Consider the following 24,400-nt stretch of genomic DNA (forward strand, 5'->3'; position numbering starts at 1 on the left):
GATGGTGGTCATGTCCCCCCCCTTACCCTTCACCCACCTATCCAACGGCCCTTAGGGGTCCCCCAACCCAAGACACAAGGTGGGTCTGCGGAAGTCCCTGGTCCTAGCCTACCTCCTACTGAAACAAGTTCAAACTGAGAACTAAGGGGTGGGGTGGGGTGGGGTGGGGGTGGGGGGTCTCTTCAATGAGGCTGCACCTTAGAGAGATGGGACCGAAGGGGGAGCCCTTGCAGCCGGGAGAAAGAAGCTGGGCGGGGCAGGAAGGACCTCAGGCCGCGGAGGACTGAGTTTCAGGAGAATGGAAAATCCGGCCTGCTTGGTGTTCCTGGGCAGCGGGGAAGGTGGGGGTGGTGATGCGGGGACTCTGGGGGCCAAGGGGGCGCCAAACTTAGGACCGGGCCGTCTTGCCTGCTTACTTTGTTGGTTGCAGGGATGTCCGGCATGCCCCCACCCACCCCGAGAGGAAAAGCCTCCGTGCACTTCCTGGGACAGGTGACCTAGCACCTCCCCGGGGACTGGGCCCCGGCCCCTGTCCACCTCAAAGCGCCGTGGTTGCATCTGAAACCGGCAGCTCGGTGCAGGGGCCCTTCTGGGCGGCCAGCCCGGGCGGCCCCTGGAGAAGCCTCCAGGCCCCACACTCGCCTGCGCCCCCTCTCCTCTGAAGCCGGGCTCCCAGGGAGTGGGAGGGAAGTGGGGAACCCTAGGCGCAGGAAAGTCAGGTGATGGCGAAGGGTCGGGTCTCAAACCGGGGCCTCCCTGGAGCCGCCAGGCGGGGAGGGAGACGGTCCCCCTCCTGGGGGCGCTCCCTTCGCGCGGATCTGGCGCTGAAGGAAGGAGGGGCGCCGCCCCCCGGGGGTTTCCTGGGTCTGGGCCGCCCCGGCGCTGGAGAGGCCGGCCCCTCCCGGCGGGGGAGGGGCGCGACCGGGGCGGGGGGGGGGCAGGTGGGGGGTTGGGGGCGGGGGCCGGGGCTCCCGGGCTGCGGGGTCCGGGCCCGGCGGCCGCCTGCGGCGCGGCGCTCCTGCCCGGCGGGCGCTGCATTCTCCGAGTCTCCACCAGAGGCTGCGGGAGGAAGGAAGGGATCCGTCCCTTGCACACTTCCCCCCTAGTCAGACACGCACACTCCCTCGCTCCCGCTCGCTCACTCCCTCGCTCCCTCGCTCTCTCGCTCACACACACACACACACACACACACGCGCACACGCCGCCGCGGCTCCCCCTCTCGCGCCCGCTCTCCCTCCGGCTCCTCCGGGCGGCCGCCGGGCTCCGGACTCGCCCGCCCGCGCCGGCTCGCCCGCCCCACGCAGCGTCCCGAGGCGGCAGGACCGGGGGCAGCCCCGGGCCGCTCCCCGAGGTAAGGGCGCGGGGTGCCGCGGGAGGGGCGGCCGGATCGCCGCCGAGGGGAGGCCGCCCGGCCGGGAGGGAGCACCCCCCCGGCCGGCGGGAGAGCGGCCGGGCGGGCGGCGCGGGGGGCGAGCCTCCCGCCGCAGGGGGAGCCCGGGTGCCCGCGCCCGGCCCCCGCGCGCCCCCCTCCTCTCGGCGGGGCGGGCGGGAGGGAGTTTCCCACGTCCAAACTTTCCCCGGCGCGGAGCCGAGCCGCCTCTCGGCCCAGAGCCCGCGGCCCCCCGTCTCCCCCCACTCCGCCCCGCGCCCCTCCCGCCGCGCGCCGGGAGCCGCGGGGACCCCCGCGGGCCTCGGGCTGGCAGCGCCGGGGGCCGAGCGGACGCGCCGAGAGGGGCTGCGGAGGGGGCGCGGGGTCTCTACCCGGGGTGGGGGGGGGGCGGGACCCAGGCTTTCCCCGCGCCCCCACCCCCTGCCGCGGGGGCTCGGCTGCCGGGCCCCTCCCAGAGGCGGGGTTCGAGGCCGGGAAATACCGCACGGCACGAGCGTGAGCGCGCGGTGTGTGTGTGTGTGTGCGTGTGTGTGTGTGTGTGCGCGCGCGAGGTCGTGCCGCGTCCGGGGGCGCCCAGAGGCGGACTCGAGGCGCGGCGACACGCACGGCTGCGGCCACCTCGTGGGGAGGGGGCAGCCGGCCCAGGGGGACCCCCGCGGGCCGCAGCAGCGCGACCCCGCTGCCCTCGGGCCGTCGGACCGGCCCGCGGACCCGCCGTGAGCGAGGGACAGCGCTGCCCTCTTCCCTAGGACCCGGCTCTGGGAACACTGCCCCCTCCGTGGGAGAAAGATAGGGCCCGACGGCCTCACGTCCAAAGGGAGCGCCACTGGGACTGACCCTCGGGGGCCGGGGCGCTGCAGGGGGAGTTGTGGATTGTGTGGGTGCGCTGGGTGCCCGGCGGCCCGCGGTGGGCACGGCCCGGACCCGTCTCTCTAGTGCCTCGAGACTTGACCTCCCCTCTTCCTCTTCTCTGGCACTCTCGGGCCCCTGCCCCAGCCGGGGCGCGGCTGGAGACCTCTAGGCCCGGCTTCGGCGGGAGGAGCTAACCCGGTGTCCCCCGAGGTCTCCCCGAGCTGCAGGGGCACCCCCTGGCGGCGGGCAGAGAAGCCGCAGTTTGAAGCCTGCCAAGGCTTCCAACGCTCGTGCTTCTGGGGAGGGTTCTTCCTTCGCAGTCTTCCCTCCCACCCCTCCAGGCCTGGCCAGAGGTTGCGCATGCCAACTCCGTTTTCCTTGGGTCTGATGCCAGCTCTCTCTGGGTCCCTGGGGCCGGCCAAGGTGCACAGCACAGGCAGAGGCTCATTTGAGGACTTTGCCTGCTGCCAGCCCTCTGTTGGCCCCTCCTGCGGGGCTCTGGATCTCATCCTCTCCCTCTGTGTTCAGTGCCACTTCCTGATATCAGCATGGCCATGGCCTTGGAACCCATAGACTCCTCCCTAACCGTCGTGCCCCTCTGTTCCTCATTAGTACCCCCTATACTTGTCCATCAGTGCCCACTCTGTCCCCCTAATTACCCCTATTCTATAGCCCTTTTTGGAACTTGGCCTCTACACCTATAATGACATCCTTGGTCTTTGCTCATCTGTGACCATCTCTTCGGCCCGTCTTCCAACCTGCATGCCCCAGTTTTTCTCTGTGGTGGTCACCTCTTAGGTACCCCCCCCCCCCCCCCCCGCCTGTCCCAGCTACCTCTCTGCTCCACCCCTACCCTTCCCCCTTCCCCGGTGTCTGGGATGCCCCTCTTCCATTCCTTCTGTAAGGGAAGGCCATTGTCAACATTTAAACGCTGCTTCCTGAGCATGTCTGTGTGCCCTTCTGAGACCATCCCTGCCAGTGCCTCTGGGGAAGGTACTTTGCAAAGCAGCCAGGTCTCTCTCAGCCAAGGGGCAGCTGCCCCTCCTCGGGGGCCCTCTCAGCTGACTCCTGGAGACGAGAAACCCCCACCTTCCTCTATTCCTGACTGTGAGCACTTTAGCAGCCACCTGGGCCCCCCTCTTTCCCATTTCAAAGTGTTGCAGACAGAGGCCTGGGTCATACAGCAAGCTCCATCCAGAGCCAGAATGGGGACCCAGGAATCCTGACTTCCAGGCCTCACCAGCTTACCTTATATTTGGGGCAGGTCTTTGGAAGGGGGGCGGTGAATGGAGCAGTTTCTTGCCTTTGAATTGCAAGCAGAACAAGAAGATACCCGCTTAAATGTAAGAGATGTCAAAGTTAGACCCCCAGTGCCCAGGGAAAGCTGTTGAAATAAACGCCTTTGGGGGAGAAGCTTAACAGCAGACACGGGAGGAGGGCATAGCTCCCTCCCTAAAGGAGCCCTGTGGCCCCAGGCAAGTCACAGCCCTTGGATAGAAAGTGTGTGATTTCAGGTGGGTTCTGGTGGTCTGGAATAATGTGCCTAGAGGCAGGACTTCCGATCCCCTTGTCATTTCTCTGCTTTTCCAGAGGCCTCTGCAGAAGCACTGAATCGCAAAGCTCTGGGGGGGGGGGGGGGGGGGGAGGGCGGGCAGAGACCCCAGGAGGGCCTGTCTCACCCGGTTAGCAAAGTTTGGAGCAACCAAACTACCACATGGGTGATAGGAGTCAGCCAATTAAATTTCCTGCCCTCTCTCTGTTCTTTTTTTTTTGTCCCCTCTTTTTTCTTCCATTAGGAAGCTCCATTCGGAAATGCAGCCTCAGGTATTCAAAGAGAGAGAGAGAGAATGATTTCTGTTTATATAACTCGGGCCGCAGCCGGCTCTCAGCGGGGCCTGGGAAGGGGTGGGAGCTGAGGATAGAGGCAGGTGGTTCTTGGGAAAGAGGAGACCCTTAAGGAGGTGGCTTGGACTGGGGGCTTCCCCATCCTGCCCCAGAGTTGACCCAAAGAGGGCGCTAGGGATCAGGGACAAGACAGAATGTACTCCTGCCAGGCTGAGAGAAGACCCAGGCCTCAGGCCAGGCTCAGGAAGAGAAGCCTCATGTTCCCAGTGAGGGTGGGCATATCCTCTACCTCCCTGGACACCTCAGAGTGCCCTTAAGATGGAGCTCTTGAGCAGAGGCTTTGCTTCCTGGAATCTTGTGTTTTGATACAAGCCTCTGTAAAGAAAGCCTTGTGTTGTGGGTTGGTTGGTTGGTTGGTTTTTTTCACCATCAGGACAGTCTCTGACCTCAACTTTTTCATCAGGGCAGTGGGTATAATCAGACTTTGTCTTTTCTCCCACGGAGGAGGCAAGGACTGACAAGCTCTATGTATCTGCCGGAGGGAGTGTTTCTCATTGAGGATGATACAGAGTGGCTGCTGGAACATGGATACAGGACAGAGTGGTTGGAGGCGTAGCTGTCGTGTACGGTTGGGCAGGTTGTTGACTGTCCCAGGGCACTCAGTGCAGGAGGAGAATAGGGGTGGAAATCCATTGTAAGCTCCACTCAACAAATCAGGTGCCTTAAAGGCAGACTGTGTCCTCCTGGAGAAAGGGACATCTTTCCCTAATTTGCAAGAAAGCCTTCCTATCCTAACCAGCCATGGGCCTGTAAGGCTACATGCCCCCAGAGGAAGATGCCTTTCTTTAATTCTCACTAAGGCGGCCCAACGGGAGGTTAAGCGCAACTTGCTCCTTAGCCCAGTCCTCTCACTATGGGGACGCACCTTTCTGAATATGTGAGTCCGGGTCTGAACACATGCCTCATCAGCAGGTCGCTTCGTACTATCGCGTTGCAAGTAGGCTGGGAACTTCTTGCTTCCTCATCAGACCCACCAGCCTCCAGTCATCCACTGGCTACCAGCTCCCTCCATTGTGCAAGATAAAGTAACGGGTTAAGAGCATGGCCCCGGGAGGCAGACCAGCCTGGATTTGTGACTTTCTGGCTGTGCGACTTTGGGCAAATTACTTTGCCTCTCGGAGCCTGTTTCCTTCCCTGTGAGATGGAGAAAAACAGTCATGCCTGCCTCATGGGTTGTTACGAAGAGGAAATATGCGTGTGTACGGACCTTGGGCAGCGCCTGGCACACCGGATCCTCCATAAACGAGGCAGTATTGTTACTAGGTCCCCCCACTTGTGGTCTTGGTCCCCTCGGGGCCTAACGGTTGTTCCTCGGTGCGTAACTTTGCCTGCCTGCGCCCCTGCACGCGTTGTCACCCCTGGAGGAGAGTGGAATTCTGTCAGAATCGCCAGGATCTGCCTCTGACCTCAGGATCCTTCAAGGGACTGCCCGGTCCCTGCGTGCGGCCGGGGCATCAGAACATGCGCTACGTGCCCGTAGCTTCTCTGCACTCTGGTCTCTGCCCTTTCTCCCCTTCCGTGCATCCCGCGATCCCTGCTCTGACCCAGACCTCACTGGCTCTGCCTGAACTCTTGTGGCAGCCTCCTCCCTGGCCTCCCAGCCTCTGATCGGCAATTCCGGCTGCAGCCAGAGCGATCTTTCTCTAACGCAGGTGGGTTCGTGTCACTTGTTTGATTAAAACCCTTCCATGGCTCCCCATCGCCTACTGAATTAAGTCCAGACTCTGCACCGTGACATTCAAGGTCCTTGTAATCTGTCTGCACCCTCCTTTATCTCCTACCGTGCCTCCAACCCGACACTCCCGCATTCAGCCACACCTGCCCTTCTACCTGAACGCCCTTCCCCGTGAAGATCTTTCAAAGCGCTAAAAACCCAACTCAAACAGGACCTCTTCATCCTCCTACCCGTCTTGCCGTCTGACTGTCCATCCATGCATTATCCAGTTAAAAGTATATATTTACACATACATATTAGGTGTTTACTGTGTGCTAAGCATTGTACTACATGCTCGAGGTACGCCCGTGAGCAAATAGACAGGATCCCAGCTAATGGGGGTCTGGTGGACCCAGAAAGGAGACTGACGATTAAGCAATTCTCACAAGCCATGATAAGGGCCAATTGTGTGCAGGGGGCGGGGCGGCCGATGCTTCCAGGAAGAAGTGGTTAAGCAGAGACCTGCAGGTTGGTTTGCAACTATCCAGGGGATGAAGGAGGGGACAGAGGATGGGGGCAGGCAAAGCAAGCTCCAGGCCAAGAGGCGAGGGGTACCAAGGCCCGGAGGTGAGGGGGGATTGGGGGAGAATGGCAAGTTTAGTTGCCTGAAGAGGAACATATAGAATTTGGGGTGCGGGCGTGGGAGCTACAGGAAATGAGGCCAGCCAGGCGGACAGTAGTCAGGTCCTGTGGGTCTCAGAAGCCACAAGGAGAGACTGGACTTCACCTGGGAGCCATGGGGGCGCTGAAGGGTTTTCAGCAGGGGAGTGGCACGGTGGGGGGTGTGCCTTCGGAAGGCTGACCCTGCTGCTGGGTGGAGAACAGTTTGTGGGGAAGACGGGGTCCAGCACTGCTGGAGGCTGGGGGCCGGCAGGGTAGAATTGGACAGGGCTGGGAAGCTTCCAGGATGTGGGGGAGCAGGGGAGCCCCTGTTTCCGATTGGGGAGGCTGTGTGGGGTCCTGGGAGAAGGGGCTCTCGAGGAGAGGTGGAGGCCATGCTGGTGGGATATTCAGTGGGGACGCCCAGTAGGCACTTGTGCAGAAAAGATTGAGCCCATCCAGAAGTAGATCTAGGCCAGAAGTAGATCTTTGGACCCACAGAATGGATGAGATCACCCAGGATAAGTCTGTAGAATGAAAAGAAGGGACCCTCGCATTTCAAGGTGCAGGTGCATCGCAGGAAGCCTCCTCTGACCCATCCGGGCACAAGAGACTCCCACGCATACTGAGCCCAATAGCAACCAGTTCAGATTTTCTTTTATTGCCTTCTTTGTATTATCCACTAGATCTGTGGTTCTCAACCAGGGGTAATTTTGCCTTGCGGGGATGTTTGGCAATGTCTAGAGATATTTCGCACAGGACAGCCCCCCCCGAACAAAGAGTTATGCAGCCCAAAATGCTGATAGAGTGGAGGCTGAGAAACCTGGCCCCAGATGAAAAGATCCTGAAGGTGGGCATTGGGCTTTTCCATTTTGGTCTCCCTGGCATCCAGCGCAGCATATGGCTCAAGACAAGCCCTCCCTGCCCTCACGGAGTTCAATGTGGCCTCGGGGAGGGGGCCTCAGGCCACACAGCCTTGCAATACCTAAGCCCAGTCCTACCCACGGCTGCCCGCTCCCTCCCCAGCAGGCTGCACCTGCCTCATATACAGGCACTTGTGGAGGAGGGAGGAACAAACAGGTCGAGGGTCGAGGGAGAAAGCCCGCCGAAAAGCTGCCAGAGACCCCAGAGGTTGAGGACATCCCGCTGTATGTAATCTTTTCCTTGTCTTGTTAACTTCTGCCATTTCTTTACCACCCAAGTAAATAGATGTTACCTTTTTTTAAACAGGCAAGTTACAGGTAAACAAAACGAGAAAACACAACTACCTGCTGAGTAGGTAGCGCGTGGGCTCTGGAGTCAGAGAAAGCCAAGTTTATGGCCTGACGCTGCCATTTACTCGCTGAGTGAGCCTCCGTTTCTTCCTCTGTAAAATGGTTTTAATAAACCTACCCGACAAGACTGTAGGAAAGAGCATGAGAGGTGATACAGACAAAGGCTATGACAAAGGTGATATAGACAAATGTGGGGCTGGTGGTTTTCAATACACAGTGACTACATATGCGTGTGTGTGTGTGTGTGTGTCTTTTTATATATGCAAGCATTTTTAATTAGCCATAATCCCACCACCACTTGGCTAACATTTCAGTGCATATCCTTCTTGACATATATAGATTTTTAAAAAATAAAAATGGCATCTTGCTTTATACATATGCCTTTGTAACCTGCTTTTTTCACTCTATAATATATTGTGAACGTCTTGCCATTTCGATAAATATACATCCACATCATCATTTTTTAAGAGCTGCATGGTTCTCCATTGTGTGGCTGGCCCATAATTCATTTAACCAGCCCCCACTGTTGGACATTTGGGTTGTTTCCAACACTTCGCGATTACAAACAATTCCGCGACGAACATCCTTGTACACACATCTTCACGTTCTTGTCCTGTGATTTCCTTGGGGACCACTTGGACATTTTTGGCAGAAGCCATGTGACCCTGACCAGTTTCTTCAAGTAGAAGCCCTTGGGCCCAGCAAGGAGGGGGTTGGGGGTCCCCGGGGAAAGGAGAGGATGCTGGATGGCAGACAGAACTGCTTTGGCTCCTGGAAAGTGGGTTCTGATGTTAAGACTGGACTTCTCTGTGAGTGAAAAAGGAGAAGCCCCACCCTATCTCTCATTGTCACTGCGCTGCTTGCAGAGTAGGGGACCGGCGGGTGGGGAGGTGGACTGTGTGTGTGTGTGATGGACAGAGTGACAGACACCAGGCAGGCGGGGAACACAAGGTGGATGGGCCCAGGCAGGCTGATGGATGGGTAGCCAAGGCAGATAGATCCAGGTCAGTGGGCAGACAGGATGATGGGCAGTGACGAGCCGGACAGATTCAGGTGACCACACATAGGACTGCAGCCTCCCATGAGGCCCGAGGAACCGGGGCTGCGGCGATGTATTCAGGGACAGCGGGGATCTCCTAGGAGATGCAGCCAGGCCCTGAAGCCAAGAGGCTCCCGGGGCTTCTGTCTTCTATCAGCCAAGCAGCCGTGTTTAGGATTACACGTTTTGGAGCTGAAAGGGCCTTTAGGGGTGGATGGGCCCAACCCCATCCAATAGACGGAGAACTGAGGCCCAGGGGAAAAGGGGACTTGCCCAGGGTCCTACAGTGTCACGGTGGCAGACTGGGTCCTTGGTCCTTCGTTGCGTCCGTTTTCATTTCCCAAGGGAGCCTCTCGCCTGGGCTGGCAGGGCCCAGGACTAGGTCAGCAAAGGAGGGGCTTCCAGCAGGGCAGGAGGCCTGGGAGGTCAGAGTGCACCCTGTCACAGATTTCTCTCTCCAGCCACGGCCCTGTTTCCACCACACGGCTGTGCACTGTTGAGGACACAGATCCAGGAGCAGGACCGGTAGGTTCCATCCCTGCTCTGCTTCTGACTAGCTGGCTGACCTTAGAGAAATTGCCCCACCTTCGGCCTCAGTTTCCTCATCTGTACCTACCTTGCAGGTTCATTGAGAGGACTGAATGAGTTACTGAAAGTAAAGCCCTTAGAACAGCACCTGGCCCGGAGCACCTGGGTGGCGCAGTTGGTGAATTGTCCGACATCAGCTCAGGTCATGATTTCACGGTTTGTGAGTTCGATTCCCCACGTTGGGCTCTGTGCAGGCAGCTCCAAGCCTGGAGCCTCCTTCAGGTTCTGTGTCTCCCTCTGCCCCTTCCCCACTCACACTGTCTCTCTCTCTCAAAAATAAATAAACATTCAAAAAAGATTCCATTAAAAAAAAAAAGAACAGTACCTGGCCGCAGTGAGTGGTGTATATTCATTAACTATTAATGTTACATGATTCTGCCTTTATTTTCCCCCATTGAATTCTGTATGTGCTTGTGTGCACATGCGTGTGCTCAAAAGCAGGCTCTGCCTTTGAGGGCAAAGATTGTATCTTTCTCATCCTGTATCCTCCCCCTGCCATCATTAGGGCCCTTCAGCCAGTTGAGCACATAGTAGGTGCTCAATAAATGTGTCTTGATGAAGTGGCTTATTTGATTACATCCAGTTGAAGGGATTAGGGAGGGTTTCATTGGGAAGGCAGCACTTGAGCTGTGTTTTGAAGCCTAGGATGGTATTGCCACAGGTGGAGGTGGCAGGGAGGGCAGTCCAAGTGGCAGGAACAGCATGAGCAAAGGAGGGGAAGCTTGATGAATGTTGGAGCCACAGCCAGGCTGCATAGTAGAGGGTCCATAAGGGAGAGGAATGAGAGAGGCTATGAATGGGAGGTTCGGCTGGATTAGGAAGCATGGAGCTCCAGGCAGTAGGAGCCATTGAAGGTTGTTGACTGGAGTTAAGAGGTAGGAACGCCATGTCAAGTCAATGGCATTGTTTCAGGATCAGCTTTAAGGAAAGAGAAAGATAGCTGAAGTCATCCTGGAGATGAGCTGGGGGCTTGAGTGAGGTCATGAAGGACTGGGGCCAAAAGGAAAAGTCATCAAGGAAATAAGATCATCAGGTCTCAGAGCTGCTTGGTTGTGGGAGATGAAGGAGAAGTGATATATGGACAGGTCTCAGGCCTGGGTATCTGAGAGAACTGGGGTGCCATTAATCAAATTGAGGATTCTATACTTGGGAGATTTGGGGGAAAGTTGAGATGCCGACTGAGATTATTCATCCGTCCAGCATCCTGTCTAAGCCATTCTTCCTTCCATTTATCCATCCATCCATCCATCCATCCATCCACTCACCCGTCCATCCATCCATCCATTCATTCATCCATTCATCCATACATCCATCCATCCACTCACCTGTCCATCCATCCATCCATCCATTCATTCATCCATTCATCCATACATACATCCATCCACCCATTCAACTGTCCATCCATCCATCCATCCATCCACCCATCCATCTATCCATCCATCCATCCATCCATCCATCCTCCTCCTGCCCACCCATCTCCATTTAAACATTCATCTGCCCACAGGTCACCCACCTCCACCCTCCATCTATCTACCTGTCATCCACCACCATTACCAACACCTGTCTTTTCATGTCTTCACTACCCATCTCCCTGCTATCATTCATCCATCAATCCGCCAATGCATTCATCCATCCAAGATACACTTCTTGTGAGCCTTCAGTGTGCCAGGCTGTGCTAAAGCCCTGCCACAATCATTAGGAGATGATTGTGATTGTGATTACTAAATATAGTAATCAGAAGAACCAATGGAGGGACCAGGATTAATTTACCTAGAAGAGAGAAATTTGAGAGGAGACGTTACATCTCTGAAGCTATGACAGATGCCCTGATAAAAGGTGGCCTGCAGATCAGCCATGTTCTATTCCCAGGACAGAACAGAGGAAATTGGCCGCATTTGCAGTTGAAGGGATTGAGGTTAGCTTGGAGGGAGAATGACCTTACTGATCATTACTGGTGTCTGAAGTACCTACTGAGAATGTGTTTGGGCTGCAGCAGGATACGAAATCCACATGGGTGAATTCAAGGGAATGGGTGCCCACGGGGGCATTTATGGAATAGTTAGCGGAGAAGGACTCAGGGCTCAGCTGGGTGGAATGTTCCAGTGGGCGTGGAGAAGCAGAGGACCAAGATGAGGGGTCTTCAGGGGACGGGACCTTTGTGGGCCAAGGAGGCAAACTGTGGCTGCATTGAGCCAGGACAAAATAAGGCACCGAGGTGATGGGTTGGGAGGAAATAGCTGCACTCCATTCTCAAAACAACCCTCCTTCGAGGGCTCCTCCATGGTCCTCTCCCAGCCCCCTGCCCTTCCTAAACTAACATTTCCGTTGGAGCCCTGATCCTCTTACACAGCCCTGACCCCTCCTGGAGCCTCTGTCCCTTCGATTTAGCCCTTGGTCCCCTCACCGAACCCATGTTTTTCTAAGTGTCTGTTCCCTGAAGATCCTCCCCATTCTCCTCACAAGTCCCAGGCCCCTCAACTGAGTCCCTGTCCAGAATCCTCTCCTCCAGAGTGCCCCCCCCCTTCTCTGAGCCCCATCTCCCTGTGGAGGCTCTCTCCTCTCACGGGAGAGGGAGCCGCCCCCACTCCCCAGCATTGCCAGCAGAGCTCATGCTCCCCTTTGCAAGAGCCCTAGCCCCTCCTGGATCCCCCACCCCCTCCCGGAGCCCCCAGTCCTCTCCCTGAGCACCGCCCCACCCCCGAAGACCCAAGCCCCTCTCTGGGCACCGCACCACTTCACGTAGCTGCTGGCCCCTGTTCCTAACAGAATTCTGTCTCTTTTCTGGACCCTCCTCTTCTCCCTGAGCCCAGTTTCCTCAGGGGCCCCCCTCCCCCATCGCAGAGCCCTGTGCCAGCCCCCCTGTGCCATCCACCTCCAGGAACCAGGCCCTCTCTCCTTCAGAAACCTGCTCTGAAGCCGTCCCCAGGGGCTCCGCATGCACCCGGTGAGCCCACCAGCGCCTCCCCACAGCCAGCTCTGTACCCTGGGGGGGGGGGGGTTGGGGGACGGAGGGGCTCAGAGGTCCCCAAGTGGGCTGGACTGGGGGTGGAGACCGGCAGCTTTGGCAGCTCAGCTCCGCTGGCTCGTGGGCTGGGAGAATCTGGAGACTCTCGCTGCTTCTGGGTTAGGAAAACAATCACAAATTAGAGAAAATGCTCTGGGAAATTGCTCCGCTGCGCGAGAGGGAGGCCGCCTCGGGAGGGAGGCAAAGAGACTCCTAAGCCAGCAATGGCTCCCTGTGGCCTCACCCATCCGCTCCAAACCATCTGCTTGGCATTTGAGGCCCCATCCCATCGTCTGACATGGTTACCCGCAGAGCCCCGACAACACCTGCTCCAGCTAAGCCACGGCTCTGAGGTCCGTTCCCACCTGCGGGCCTTTGTTCACGTGGCCTGAACTCTGCCTGCTCTTGGGTCTGAACTTGGGCCGCCTTTCAGCCCTTCGGGAGCCCTTGTTACCTGTCCCGACCCTTTGGCGGTCCCTCGAGGACAGGAAGCTTGTCTAAAGGCAGACGGAGGCAGACAGATCTGGGCATCAGTCCTCCTCTGACACATATTAGCTGGGTGGCTTCGGGCAAGAACATCTCTTTGATGTTCTGAGCCTTGGTTTCTCCATCTGTAAAATGGGGAGAGTGAGATCTCCCTTGTGGGGTTGGGACTGGGAATGACTGAAGTAATGGGCACACGGCGCGCTGCTCGCAGGAGGTACCAAAGTAATGAAGGTGCCCCTCACCCCCTCACAGCTGGGTCAGAGCTTCGCGCCGTGAGGGCCGGGGTTTCGCCACGAACGTCCACTTACCAACATCCCCAACCGCCCACTTGCCTGCCCTCCATTCCCCTACCGAGAAGATGCAAAATGAGGGTGCATGAACTTCAGGACAAGATCTGGGGGGTTCCTGCTAGAAGACGAAGCAATGAAAGTCGGACGTTACCAGTCTTCTGGCTGTGAGGGCATCTTGCGTCGGAAGGAATTAGGATAGCGGCCGAGAGTGCGGACTCTTTCGCCGGACTGTCTGTGTCCCTCTGCTGCCCCTCCCTGGCCGCCTGACCTCGCACGACTTAACCACCTCAGTTTCCCCATCTGTAAAATGGGGCCGGTGGCCACTGTACCTGCTTCACAGGGTTATGGTGCCGCTTCGGTGAGCTAGTATTTGTGCAGGACTCGGAACTGTGCCTGTCGCTAGTCAGGCCCATAAAAGGGTTTGTTTGGTACAACCAATGAGGATGCAGGGACACAGGAGTGGACGGCGGGGGAGCTCAGGCGAGATAGGAACTGGGCTTTCAGAGCTGAGTTTTTGCAGAGTTAGAGCCCAGCCAGCTGCCTGCCAAACCGGGCTCTTTCTGAATAAGGAGAGCGCAGGGTGTTCTCGAAGGAAAAAGGCTTTTTCTGGAGACCACTCGAGTGCCTCTTTGGGAGAAGGCCGGGCGCAGGGACACTAGACGCAGAGACACGCTCTGGAGAGGGCGGAGGGGGAAGGGGTCCAGGGCCCTTGGCTGTACCCCCGAGCCCCACGAAATTCACCTGCCCTTTCTCGGGCCCAGCGGTGGCCCCTGATTACACTTCCTGTCGGTGAAAGGTGAGCCCTGCTGCTGTCTGAAGGGGGACAGGGACGCTTTGTCAAGGGGGAGGGAGAATTCCCTCCCGCTGTCTGGCTGAGCGAGGAGGGGAGGGCTGTCCAGGAGCCCCCTCCTCAACCGGGAGGAGCCCTTGTTACCCGGAACTAGCCCTGATTCAGAGCGTCTGCTCCGGGCGGGGACTGAGCTGGGGACTCCAGACACTGGTCCTGGCCCTCGAGGAACTTGGGAGAAAGAGCCAATTCCTGGAGTTGCTCTTCTCCCTGGCCTCAGTTTCCTCCTTTGACCTTCTCCTGTTTACAGAGTGGTCCTCCTTCCAGCCCCTCTCTTTCCATCCTTTTCCCAAGACTCCTCCCCAAGCAGACGATGGGAGGGGCACCCCTGGAGGAGAGAGAGAGAGAGAGAGTTTGTACAAACTGGGGGCATGGCTGGAACTTCTGATTGGCTGGTCAGGACCATTCTTTTCCCCGGTTGCCATAGCAGCCATTTCCTGGGGTTGTCAGTGATGAAACTCATAATATTGTTTTCAAATAATCCGTGTAATTGAAATAACAATTGAGCTGTTAACTCGTCTCTCACACCCGGGCTAGGACACATCCTTCCCTCCTACACCCTCCTACACCCTCCTACCCACCCTGGGTGGCTCTGGCCCCTCCCCATCTCCTCTCGGAGGCTCCAGCCCCTTCCCTGGATAGGAGGAGGAAAGAGGCGGCTTCCTTGCAGAATCCTAGAAAGTCAGGCCCCCAGAGCTGAACCCAAATCAGAAACCTACTCCCTTTGCCTCCAGAGGCACAGAGGAGGTCGGGACTTTCACCAGGGCCACACCAGACGGAAGCAGCTGAATTGGGACACAAAGTTCTGCTTTTCAGCGGAGATTGGAGTTGACATGTTGCTTTGAGGGACTGACAGACAAAACCACAGAGCTGTCTCCTTCTAAGGACTTGAGCTTGTAGGACCCCTACCCCACCTCTACCCCTGTGTGACAGGTGAACAAGCTGAGCCCTGAGAAGTTCAGCTTAATCCAAGTGTTCTTGTAACCTGTCAGAAAATACCTGTTGAATGGATGGGTCTCAAAGAGCACAGGCCACTTCTCTCCCTCTGTCACCCCTGCCCCCCCCCCCCCCGCCGCCAGTCAGGGACTGAGACCCGCTTTCTTCAGTTGGAGAGCTTCCTGGAAGAGGGGGTTGAGGGCAATTTGCAGACGTGTGGCTTAGAGGACGAGGAGGAGAGATTTCCGGAGGAGACGAGAGAGGGAGGGAATTCAGATCCTCCTCTAGCTTGGGTCTGAGGCCGGGGATTCAGAGCCTAAGTGTGAAGAATGCAGGTCCCTGCCTAGTCCTCACACTGGGATGGCCTGGAAAATGGGAGAAGCAAGGCCTTTTTTCTATGAATACTCGTCGCCGGGCACACGTGGGATGCAGGTCTGCACAGACAGCTCCCTGTAGTGGCAGCTTCACGGAGGATAAAAGCATTTTTTAAATAGCGTCTGGTCGCTGTCCAAGGCTCTCCCTGGGTCCGCAGACTGTGGGGGTGGCTGGGGCGGCAGGCAGGCACTTGCTGGGAGTGGGGGTGGGGGTAGTCTTCTGAACGTGAGACTGGGTGACAGCAAGAGGTTGGCTTCCTTCCCTGGATTCTAGAGTGTTGGATCCGCCAAGGGTCTTGGCAACCATCTACGGCTGCCATTCATTCATTCTTATTTATTCAGCATTTATTGAGCATCTACTCTGCACCAGGCACTGTGTGGGCCATGAGGATGTAAGGATTAAGGGCCCCCAGCCCCTGTCTTCAAGGACTCTTTCATTCTAGAAGGGAAGGCACGCACACCCAACACCCACAGGTGCTCTAGAGGGTTCGCGGGCGGTGGGTAGCAGAGGGAGCCCAGAGGAAGGTGTGATTAGCTCTGCCTGCAGGAATAAGAAAGATCTGGAGCAAACGAGTTGGGCTCAGTCTTGAAGGATGAATAGTTCTCCAGGTAGATGAGGGGGTGAATGGTATTTCAGCGGTGATGGCATAAGCCAAGGCAGGGAAGTTTTCACAGCTAGTGAAGTTCTTTTGGCTCAAATGTTGGCCGCCTTTGAGGAAACTGGGTTCTGAAGACGGGCAGTGACTTGTCCAAAGTGCCACCTCAAGTTGGGGCACAGCCGGGACTGAGACACAAGATAACTTTGTCGGAAAACCGGAACATCAGGGGCGCCTGGGTGGCCCAGTCGGTTGAGCGTTGGACTTCGGCTCAGGTCATGATCTCATGGTGTGTGAGTTCGAGACCCACACTGGGCTCGCTGCTGCCCGCGTGCGGCCTGCTTCGGATCCTCTGTCCCCCTCTGTCTGCCCCTCCCCCACTTGTGCTCGTTTTCTCTCCAAAATAAATAAACATTAAAAAAATATATTAAAAAGAAAGAAAGAAAGACAGCCAGAACATGGGAGCTAGGTGAGGCTTTGAAAGGCTCTAGTCCAAACTTGCCGTTTTTCAGATGGGGACACAGAGGGCCAGGGATGCCCCACGGTAAGGATATGGCAGAACTGGGATTTGAAAGCTGGTCCATGGGGTGTCAAAGGCTGAGCGATCTTCACCGAACCGAGGTTGGGAGCAGAGGGAGCAGCACCTCAGCTCAGCTAGAGAGCAGCGGGCCCGGCAAGGACAGCCTGCCCTATGCCCTCCTGTCCCACCGTTGGCACTAACACTCGCTCAGGAGGAGCATGAGTCCAGCAGGAGGGCTTGGCTGCCAGACCTTTCTCTCGGCTGAGTGGACCTGAGTCCTGTTTGCAGTCCTGCCCCTGATTCTCTGAGCGACCTTGGGGAAGACATTACCCCTGTCCAGGTCTTAGTTTCCACGATCGTCTGTGTCTCGTCTGTGTCCTAGGAGGACCCTCCTTGCCTGCTCCCCGGGGCAGCGTGGGGGGCGGGGGGAGGCACTGGGGGCTCTTTGGCAGTTTCTGGACTCACTTTTGGGTGTCCCGACTGGGGGAGAAGGGTGCCACTGGCACCGGGTGGGTAGAGGCCAGGGAGGCTGCTGAACCTCCTACCGTGTCCAGGATGCCCCCACCACAGAGAACTATCCGGTCCCCAATGGCAACAGTGACGAAGCAGAGAAGCCTTGCCGCGGGAGCCTGGTGGGTGGAGATCAAATGAGCCACGAGAGTGGGCACCGAGGGCCGTGCAGAGATGCACCCCCCGCTCTAACACAGAGACGCAGACGGACAGGCTGTGTGGAGAGGTACTTAACCTCCCCGGGGCTCGGTTCCTTCATTGCGGGAACAGGGCAGCAATGACAGTGCCTGTCTCGGGAGCTGGCGGAGAGGCTGGGAGGAGATCACACGGGCAGATAGCAGAGGGAGACGGCAACCCAGGAAGCCCGGGGACCCCCACCCCTACCCCTCCACTGCCAACACAAGCCCCGAGCCCCTGAGCTCAAACTCCCGGAGCCTGCCGCTCCAAGCCGTGGGATCTTGGACACCTTAACCTCTCTGTGCCTCACTTTCTCGTGTGTAGAATGCGGATTACAAGCAGTAGCCGCCCCGCAGGCTGGGGGCGGGGGGGGGGGGGGGTGGCAGATGAAAAACGAGCTAACAGATGTAAAGCACTTAGAGTGGCTCAGAAGCAGCGCTCTGCCACGTCAGCCACTGCCACCACCGCGTCCGTGGTCGCTGCTGTGCTGCGGGCTCCGTCTGGAACCCGGGAGGCACGGGTGCGATTCCGGGAGGTGTCTCAGACACTCGTCCCTGCAGGTGCCACAGCTGTCCGCCCCGGCCCTCCCCCTGACCCAAGCCTCCCGCAGACCCCGCCCACGTCTTTTGCCACCCTGCCCGGCAGTGGGGCTCCCTCCCTGCAGCCCCCACCCTGCTGGTCTGTGACTTCTAGGATCCCAGCTCCACCCCCAGAGCCAGGGGGAGCTCCACCGGGGGGGGGGGGGGGCGGGGGGACACGTGTGCACCTGCTCCTTCCTCCCTAACGCTGGCCCCATCACACCAGCCCGCAGCCCCGAGCGCTCATACCCCAGCCCTGGCCCACCTGGATGGGCGCCTGGCCAACCCTTCAGAGAACAGACGAACTCTCCAGCACCCTCTAGCACGGGCCTCCTGTGCTTCAGCACCATCGGCAGGTGGGGCCCCGGATCATTTTCTGTTGAGGGGGCGTCTCTGTGCCTCGCAGAGCATTTACCAGCATCCCTGGTCTCTACCGGCTAGATACCAACAGCTCCCTTCCTTCTCCAGACGTTGCCAGTTGTCCCCCGGACACCCAAATCACCCCTGGCGGGGAACTACTGTTCTAGAACTTTGCTATAAAATGTGAGTTTCTGGGGGCGCCTGGGTGGCTCAGTCGGTTAAGCGTCTGACTTCGGCTCAGGTCATAATCTCACGGTTCGTGGGTTCAAGCCCCGTGTCGGGCTCTGTGCTGACAGCTCGGAGCCTGGAGCCTCCTTCGGATTCCGTGTCTCCTTCTCTCTCTGCTCCCACCCCTCCACTCTCTGCCTCTGTCTCTCTCTCTCAAAAAGAAAGGAACATTAAAACATTTTTTTTTTAAAACAATGTGAGTTTCTGTCTTACAGTGTCCTGGCAGAGAAGCTTTTATTTTTAAGTTTATTTATTTTGGGAGATAGAGAGAGAGAGAGAGAGAGAGAGAATCCCAAGTAGGCTCCACACTGCCAGCATAGAGCCCAACTGGTGGCTCGAACCTACGAACCGCGAGATCACGGCCTGAGCTGAAGTCTGCTCAACTGATTGAGCCACCCGGGTGCCCCTGGCAGAGAACCTTTTAAAACCTAATGCCTGTCTTCAGTTCAGGCCCCTGGCTCTGCCCTCAGCTGTATCCCATTTTCTGACCAAAGTTCCAATCCTTTGGCCCATTCCCCACACCGGCTGGTCACAAGCATCAGGCCCAACTCCCCAACTCTCGGCCCTAACCAGAAACCCTGAATCGTAACTTCAGATCCGAAAGGTCACCTTGTTCCCAACCCCAACCCTCAATTCAAATCCTAATCCTAAACCCTTGACCTGTTTCAAAACTTCAGATTCCTTAACCTCAAACAGAATTCTCAGTCCAAAGCTTAGCCCCAGCAGGAAACCTGCACCTTCCATATCCTGCTGGCACCGGCTCCTAATCTGGTCCCTCTCTCTGTCTCTGGCCTCTGGAGTGTCTCTGGCTCAAGCTTCCAGGCTTTTCCCTCCAAAGTAGCCCCAGGTCACGGGGGAGAGGCAGGAAGGCTGTAGGAATAAAAGGCTCCAGGAGGCAACTCAGTCTGTCTCAAAATGCCCTCCTCAAATCACCCCAGGCAACCCATCTGGAAATTCTATTATTTATCCATTTGTTTATTCGAACCTTTAATGGACACTCACTCTCTGCGGCCTCTGTCTTGGACACCAGAAAACCCGTGGCGAATCGGACCCCACTGCTGCCTACTATCTGCTGGGGGAGACAGGTCGGAAAAAAGGAAACAGTTAGTTAAAAGCAATGATTCCGGCATCATTTGAGAAATCGCCACTGAGCACCTACCTAGTGCCGAGCACTGTTCTAAGGGCCGGTGATACAGCACTGAGCACAAAGGGCAAAGCCTCGACCCCCAGAGCTCACATTAAAGGGCCAGGAGGCAGATCAGAACTAAGTAAAGTGTAAAATGCCGAGCAGTGCTAAGTCCTAGGTCCGGGGAAGCAGGCTAAGGGTTGAGGGAGGATGAGGGACAGAGGAGCTGTTCTACCCAGGTCGTCAGGGAAAGCCTCACAGACTCAGCCACGATGTAAGCCGAACGTCGAAGGCAAGGGGAGAGTGAGCCAGGCAGATATCAGGGGCAAGCGTGTTCCAGGCAGGAGGACCAGCCTATGCAAAGGCCCTGAGGTGGGAATATACCTGTTATATTCAGAGAACATCCAGAAGGCCGGTGCGGCTGGACCAGGGGGGCCGGGATGGTGGGAGGAAGCGAGAGATAACAAGAGGCCAGATCATGTCGGGTCTTATGAGCCATTTTACTCTGAGTGAGATGAGAAGTCGAAGGGGTTTAAGAGGAGGAGAGTTTTGATCTGATTTATAACACCCATCAGTGAGAACAGTCTGCAGGGGGCAAAGGCAGAAGCAGGGAGACCAGTGAGGAGGCTGTCGCAATAACCCAGGTGAGAGATGACGGGGCTGGGACCAGCCTGCTAACAAGGAAGGTGGCGAGAATGGCCGGATTCTGGATCTATTTTCAGGCAGAGCGGGCGGGATTCGCTGATGGATTGGATGCTGGGTGTGAGATGGCGTGAAGTCAGGAATGACTCCGAGGCTTTTGGCGGAAGCAGCTAGAACAATGGAGTTGCCAGATCCCGAAATGGGTGAAGCCGGACAAGGAGCGGTCCAGAATTTATTTGATTTGATTATTACTTGTGTGTATGTTGCAGGCAGAAGTCAGGAGTCCCGTTTTGGTCATCCTGAGTTTCAGGTGCATTTGAGACTTTCGGAGGTGGGGTGGCAGGGAGAGATCGGCCTTCACTCGTGGAGGTCAATAGCAAATTGATGGGCTTTCAAGCCGTGGGCTCGCGTGCGGTCACCCAGGGAGTGTTGACAGAAAGGAGGAGTGACCCAAAGATTAAGCTCTGGGACCCTCCATATGGACGGAGATGCGGTGGAAACAGCAGAGGAGAGGGAGCCTTGGGGTCAGTGAGGCGTGGGGAGTCAGAGGACCATGTGATGTACCTTACCTTTGCCTTTGTCACACTTTTTCATCAAGTTGTGGGTTTTTTTAAAGCTTATTTATTTATTTGTTATTTTTTAACATTTGTTCATTTTTGATAGACAGAGCGTGAGTGGGGGAGGGTCAGAGAGAGAGGGACACACAGAATCCGAAGCAGGCTCCAGGCCCTGAGCTGTCAGCCCAGAGCCCGACGCGGGGCTCGAACTCACGGACCGTGAGATCGTGACCTGAGCCGAAGTCGGACGCTTAACCGACTGAGCCACCCAGGCGCCCCGCTTATTTATTTATTTTTGAGACAGAGACAGAGACAGAGACAGAGAGAGAGACAGAATCCCAAGCAGGATCCACGCTGTCAGTGCAGAGCCCAACATGGGGCTCAAACTCACCAACCTCGAGATCACGACCTGAGCCCAAATCAAGAGTATGACTTAACCAGCTGAGCCACCCGGGCGTCCTGAAGTTGCGGTTTATAGAGAAGCTGATACAGAGGAGGGAGAGGCCAAATCTGGGAGAGCCAGGGAAGGTTCCCTATGTTGGAGGTGATGTCGGAACCTGGCTTTGAGTGATGAGTTAAAAATTCCCCCATCGCACGGCACCTGGGGGACTCAGTCAGCTAAGCATCTGACTTCGGCTCATGTCACTATCTCGCGGTTCATGAGATCGAGATTTGCGTCGAACTCTGCGCTGACAGTGGGGAGCCCTGCTTGGGATTCTCTCTCTCCCTCTCTCTCTGCCCCTCCCTGCTCTTTTTTAAAATTTTTTTTTAATGTTTTATTTATTTTTGAGACAGAGAGAGACAGAGCGTGAGCAGGGGAGGGTCAGAGAGAGAGGGAGACACAGAATCCGAAGGAGGCTCCAGGCTCTGAGCTGTCAGCACAGAGCCCGACCTGGGGCTTGACCTCACGAACTGTTGAGATCATGACCTGAGCTGAAGTCGGACGCTCAACCGACTGAGCCACCCGGGCGCCCCTGCCCCTCCCTGCTCTTAAAAATTAATAAATATTTTTTTTAAAAATCCCCCTTAGACGAGACTGGGGAAGCACATTCCAGGGAGAAGGAACAGTGCATGCAAAGGCTCAGAGGCCTACAGACCCCAGGGCACGCAAACTGAGCTCGTGGTCTCCAACCCTCCAAACCCTCTGCTCTCCCTCTGTTCTCCACATCGCCCATGGGCCGCCGTGGAGGCCTCCTGGACAGGTGCATTCCTACTGTGTCCTGAGGATTCTAGGAGCAGTCCCATCTCTAGGACGTACATCCTGTCACATCATCCAGGAACGGGCCTCTCCTCTCTGCCCTCACTGCCCCCACCCTGGACCGTTCACCTGGACAGTACCTTCTCCCATTTCCCTGTTTCTCTCTCAGCACCCCAGGAGGGCCCCAGCTGGGTGAGGCGGAGCCAGTCTGCTTTACACACACAGCGTCCCGGGTGAGTTTAAAAGCAGAATAAGGTTCACGCCAAGCTTCCGTTTCGGAAGCCTTCTCTCACTTGCCATCACTCTCGGGACACAACGTAAAGTGTACCTTGACCCAGGAGGCCGTGTGTGGCGTGGCCCCCGCCTACTCCTCCTGACCCACCACCTCCTGCTGCCTTTTGACTTTCTCACCTGGGCGTCCAGTCAGCCTCAAGGCCTTGACCCGTGCTGCCGCCTGCACCTGACTGCTGTCTCCTCCCCTTGCCCACCCCACCGGTTCAGTTAGCACCCACTCCTCTCTCCAGTCCGAGAGAGTTAGGCTTGGCAAGGAACCCTTCCTAGAGTTGGGGCCGCCCTCCCCCCCCGCATGATGCCCCCTTTGCTCCCCGTAACTTTCTTTTGTAGTCATTATCCCCCAATTTAATGCAGTCGTGAGTGAATGGTAATAATAGAAAACTTATTGAGTACTTTGTGCTCCACCAGAAGTGCTAACACGTTACGTGTTTTCATATATTTCATATATATTTCATATATTTCATATATTTTTAGCCATTGGATTCCTCACGCAACCCCAGGAGGTAGCTACTGTTATTATTCCCATCGTACAGAGGAGGAAACTGAGGTCTGGAGGAGGTTCTCTGCGCAACGTCGCAGCTAGGAAAGAGACAAACTGTGATGTGGGCCCAGGCCGCCTGGCTCCAGAGCCCGCAGACGTCTGTCTTTCCTGCTCGATGTTAAACAAGCTGAGGAAGACGGGTCTGTCTCGTTCAGAGCTTTGTCCCCTGCCTCCTTCAGAGGGCTCAGTAAATGTTGAATGAATGAATGAATAAATGAGTAGGAGTTCGAGCCGTACAGGGTTGGTGGTGTGGGAACGCGAGCAGGGAGGCTGGAGCGGTAGACGGGATGAGACCAGAAGGGCCCTGAATGGCAGCCAGATGAGCCCAGGGTTGGCTCCGGGCCACGGAACTGTGGGGCTTTCTGGAGAAGAGGGCGGAACTCAGATAAGTATGTTAGGAAGACCCCGCTGCTGGCTGCTGTGGAGGGGGGCCCCCCGAGCTGGGGTCCTTCCCTGCCCAGCAGCCAGGCAAGATTGGCACCTGCCCCCTCCCACTTGGCCCTATTAGCATTCCGCGTGTGGCTTGGGCTCCACAATTAACACAAAGGTACAGTCATTCATTCTGACTGGCGGACTCAGGGGCTGGCTGCGCGGGGCTTCTGCTGGGAAGGCATGTCACAGCACAGCGGCCACCGAAATGAAAAGCTATTAATAATGATCCTGGAACTTCACTCCCATCAGCTGTTTGTTTAAAGGTGTTCGGTACTCGGAGCCGCCTGATTTATGTGGGCAATAACGCGCCCCGGTCGGTCCGCACTTTTTAAAGCAGCGCTAATGGGGTGAGACCCAGACCCCGGGGGGGTGCTGGGGAATAAGGCATGAAGGCCAGGCCTGGTCAGGCTCAGACCTCAACTTCCTGCCCAGCGCCACCTTAAAAGGCCCTGGAGAGGGCACAAAGGAGAGAGCCGAATGAGCCAGGGGAACTGGGTTCAAATCCAGAGGCTCCGTGTTCTTTCCCTCCCTGAGCCTCAGTTTCTTCGTCTGCACTTGGAGCATAAAAACACCTGCATCGCAGGGTTGATAGGGGGATCCATGAGAAGCATATACAGTAAGTGCTCAGGAATACCTTCATTTTCCCCCCCTTTCTCTTCTCCTACTAGAAGACTGTCCCCACCGCCCGCAAAGCAATCTCCACCACCTACCCAGCCCTCTCCAGAAGGGAGAAACCTTCAATCCCCTTATTTGTCGAGCGTCTACAGTTGTATTTGACATTTACATTTCAGGCGGCCTCACAACCGCAGAGGAAGAGACACGGTGTTGTGCCCACTGTAGCGATGAGAAGATGAGAACACGGAGGCTCAGAGAGGGAAAGAGACAAATCTAAGGTGGCCCAGCTCAGGGTCTACTACGCTGTGAGTTCCAAATGGGCAGGGATTTTATCCATTTTGTCCACTGCTGAACAGCCAGCACCTTGCACGATGCCTGGCACATAATAAGCGCGCAATATACGTTTGTGGGATTGAAAACAAGAAGGGTCAGGGCCCCGAATCTTTGACTTGGAGGGTCACCGGCCTTTGTACCATCCAGTCCCATGGACAGACGTGGTCAGAAGAGCTGGGTCCCACCCTTACCTCGTAGGTAGTTTCCGTAATGGGGACATTGGATCTAAGGACTCTGCAGAGGAGTTTCTCAAGCTTGGCACCGTTGACATCTTGGGTCGGGTGACTCTGTTGTGGGGCCGTCCCGTGTACCATAGACTGTTTAGCAGCATCCCTGGCCTCCCCCCACCAGATGCTGGTAACATCACCCTAGTTGGACCATCAGAAAAGTCTCC

The 24,400-nt window shown here is 56.8% G+C and overlaps 1 protein-coding gene across 1 annotated transcript in view; it reads left to right on the plus strand.

Annotated features, from left to right (window-relative positions):
- The first annotated feature begins 979 nt into the window (after positions 1-979).
- Positions 980-24,400, plus strand: part of CDH22 (cadherin 22) — a 122,088-nt gene continuing 98,667 nt past the window's right edge. Inside the window, exon 1 of the mRNA XM_053890201.1 lies at positions 980-1,351. The gene's annotated coding sequence lies outside the window, so the exon portion shown is untranslated. The remainder of the gene's footprint in view (positions 1,352-24,400) is intronic.

Source organism: Panthera pardus, unplaced genomic scaffold (assembly GCF_024362965.1).
Source record: "Panthera pardus isolate Hobbes unplaced genomic scaffold, ASM2436296v1 HiC_scaffold_25, whole genome shotgun sequence".
NCBI lineage: Eukaryota > Metazoa > Chordata > Mammalia > Carnivora > Felidae > Panthera > Panthera pardus.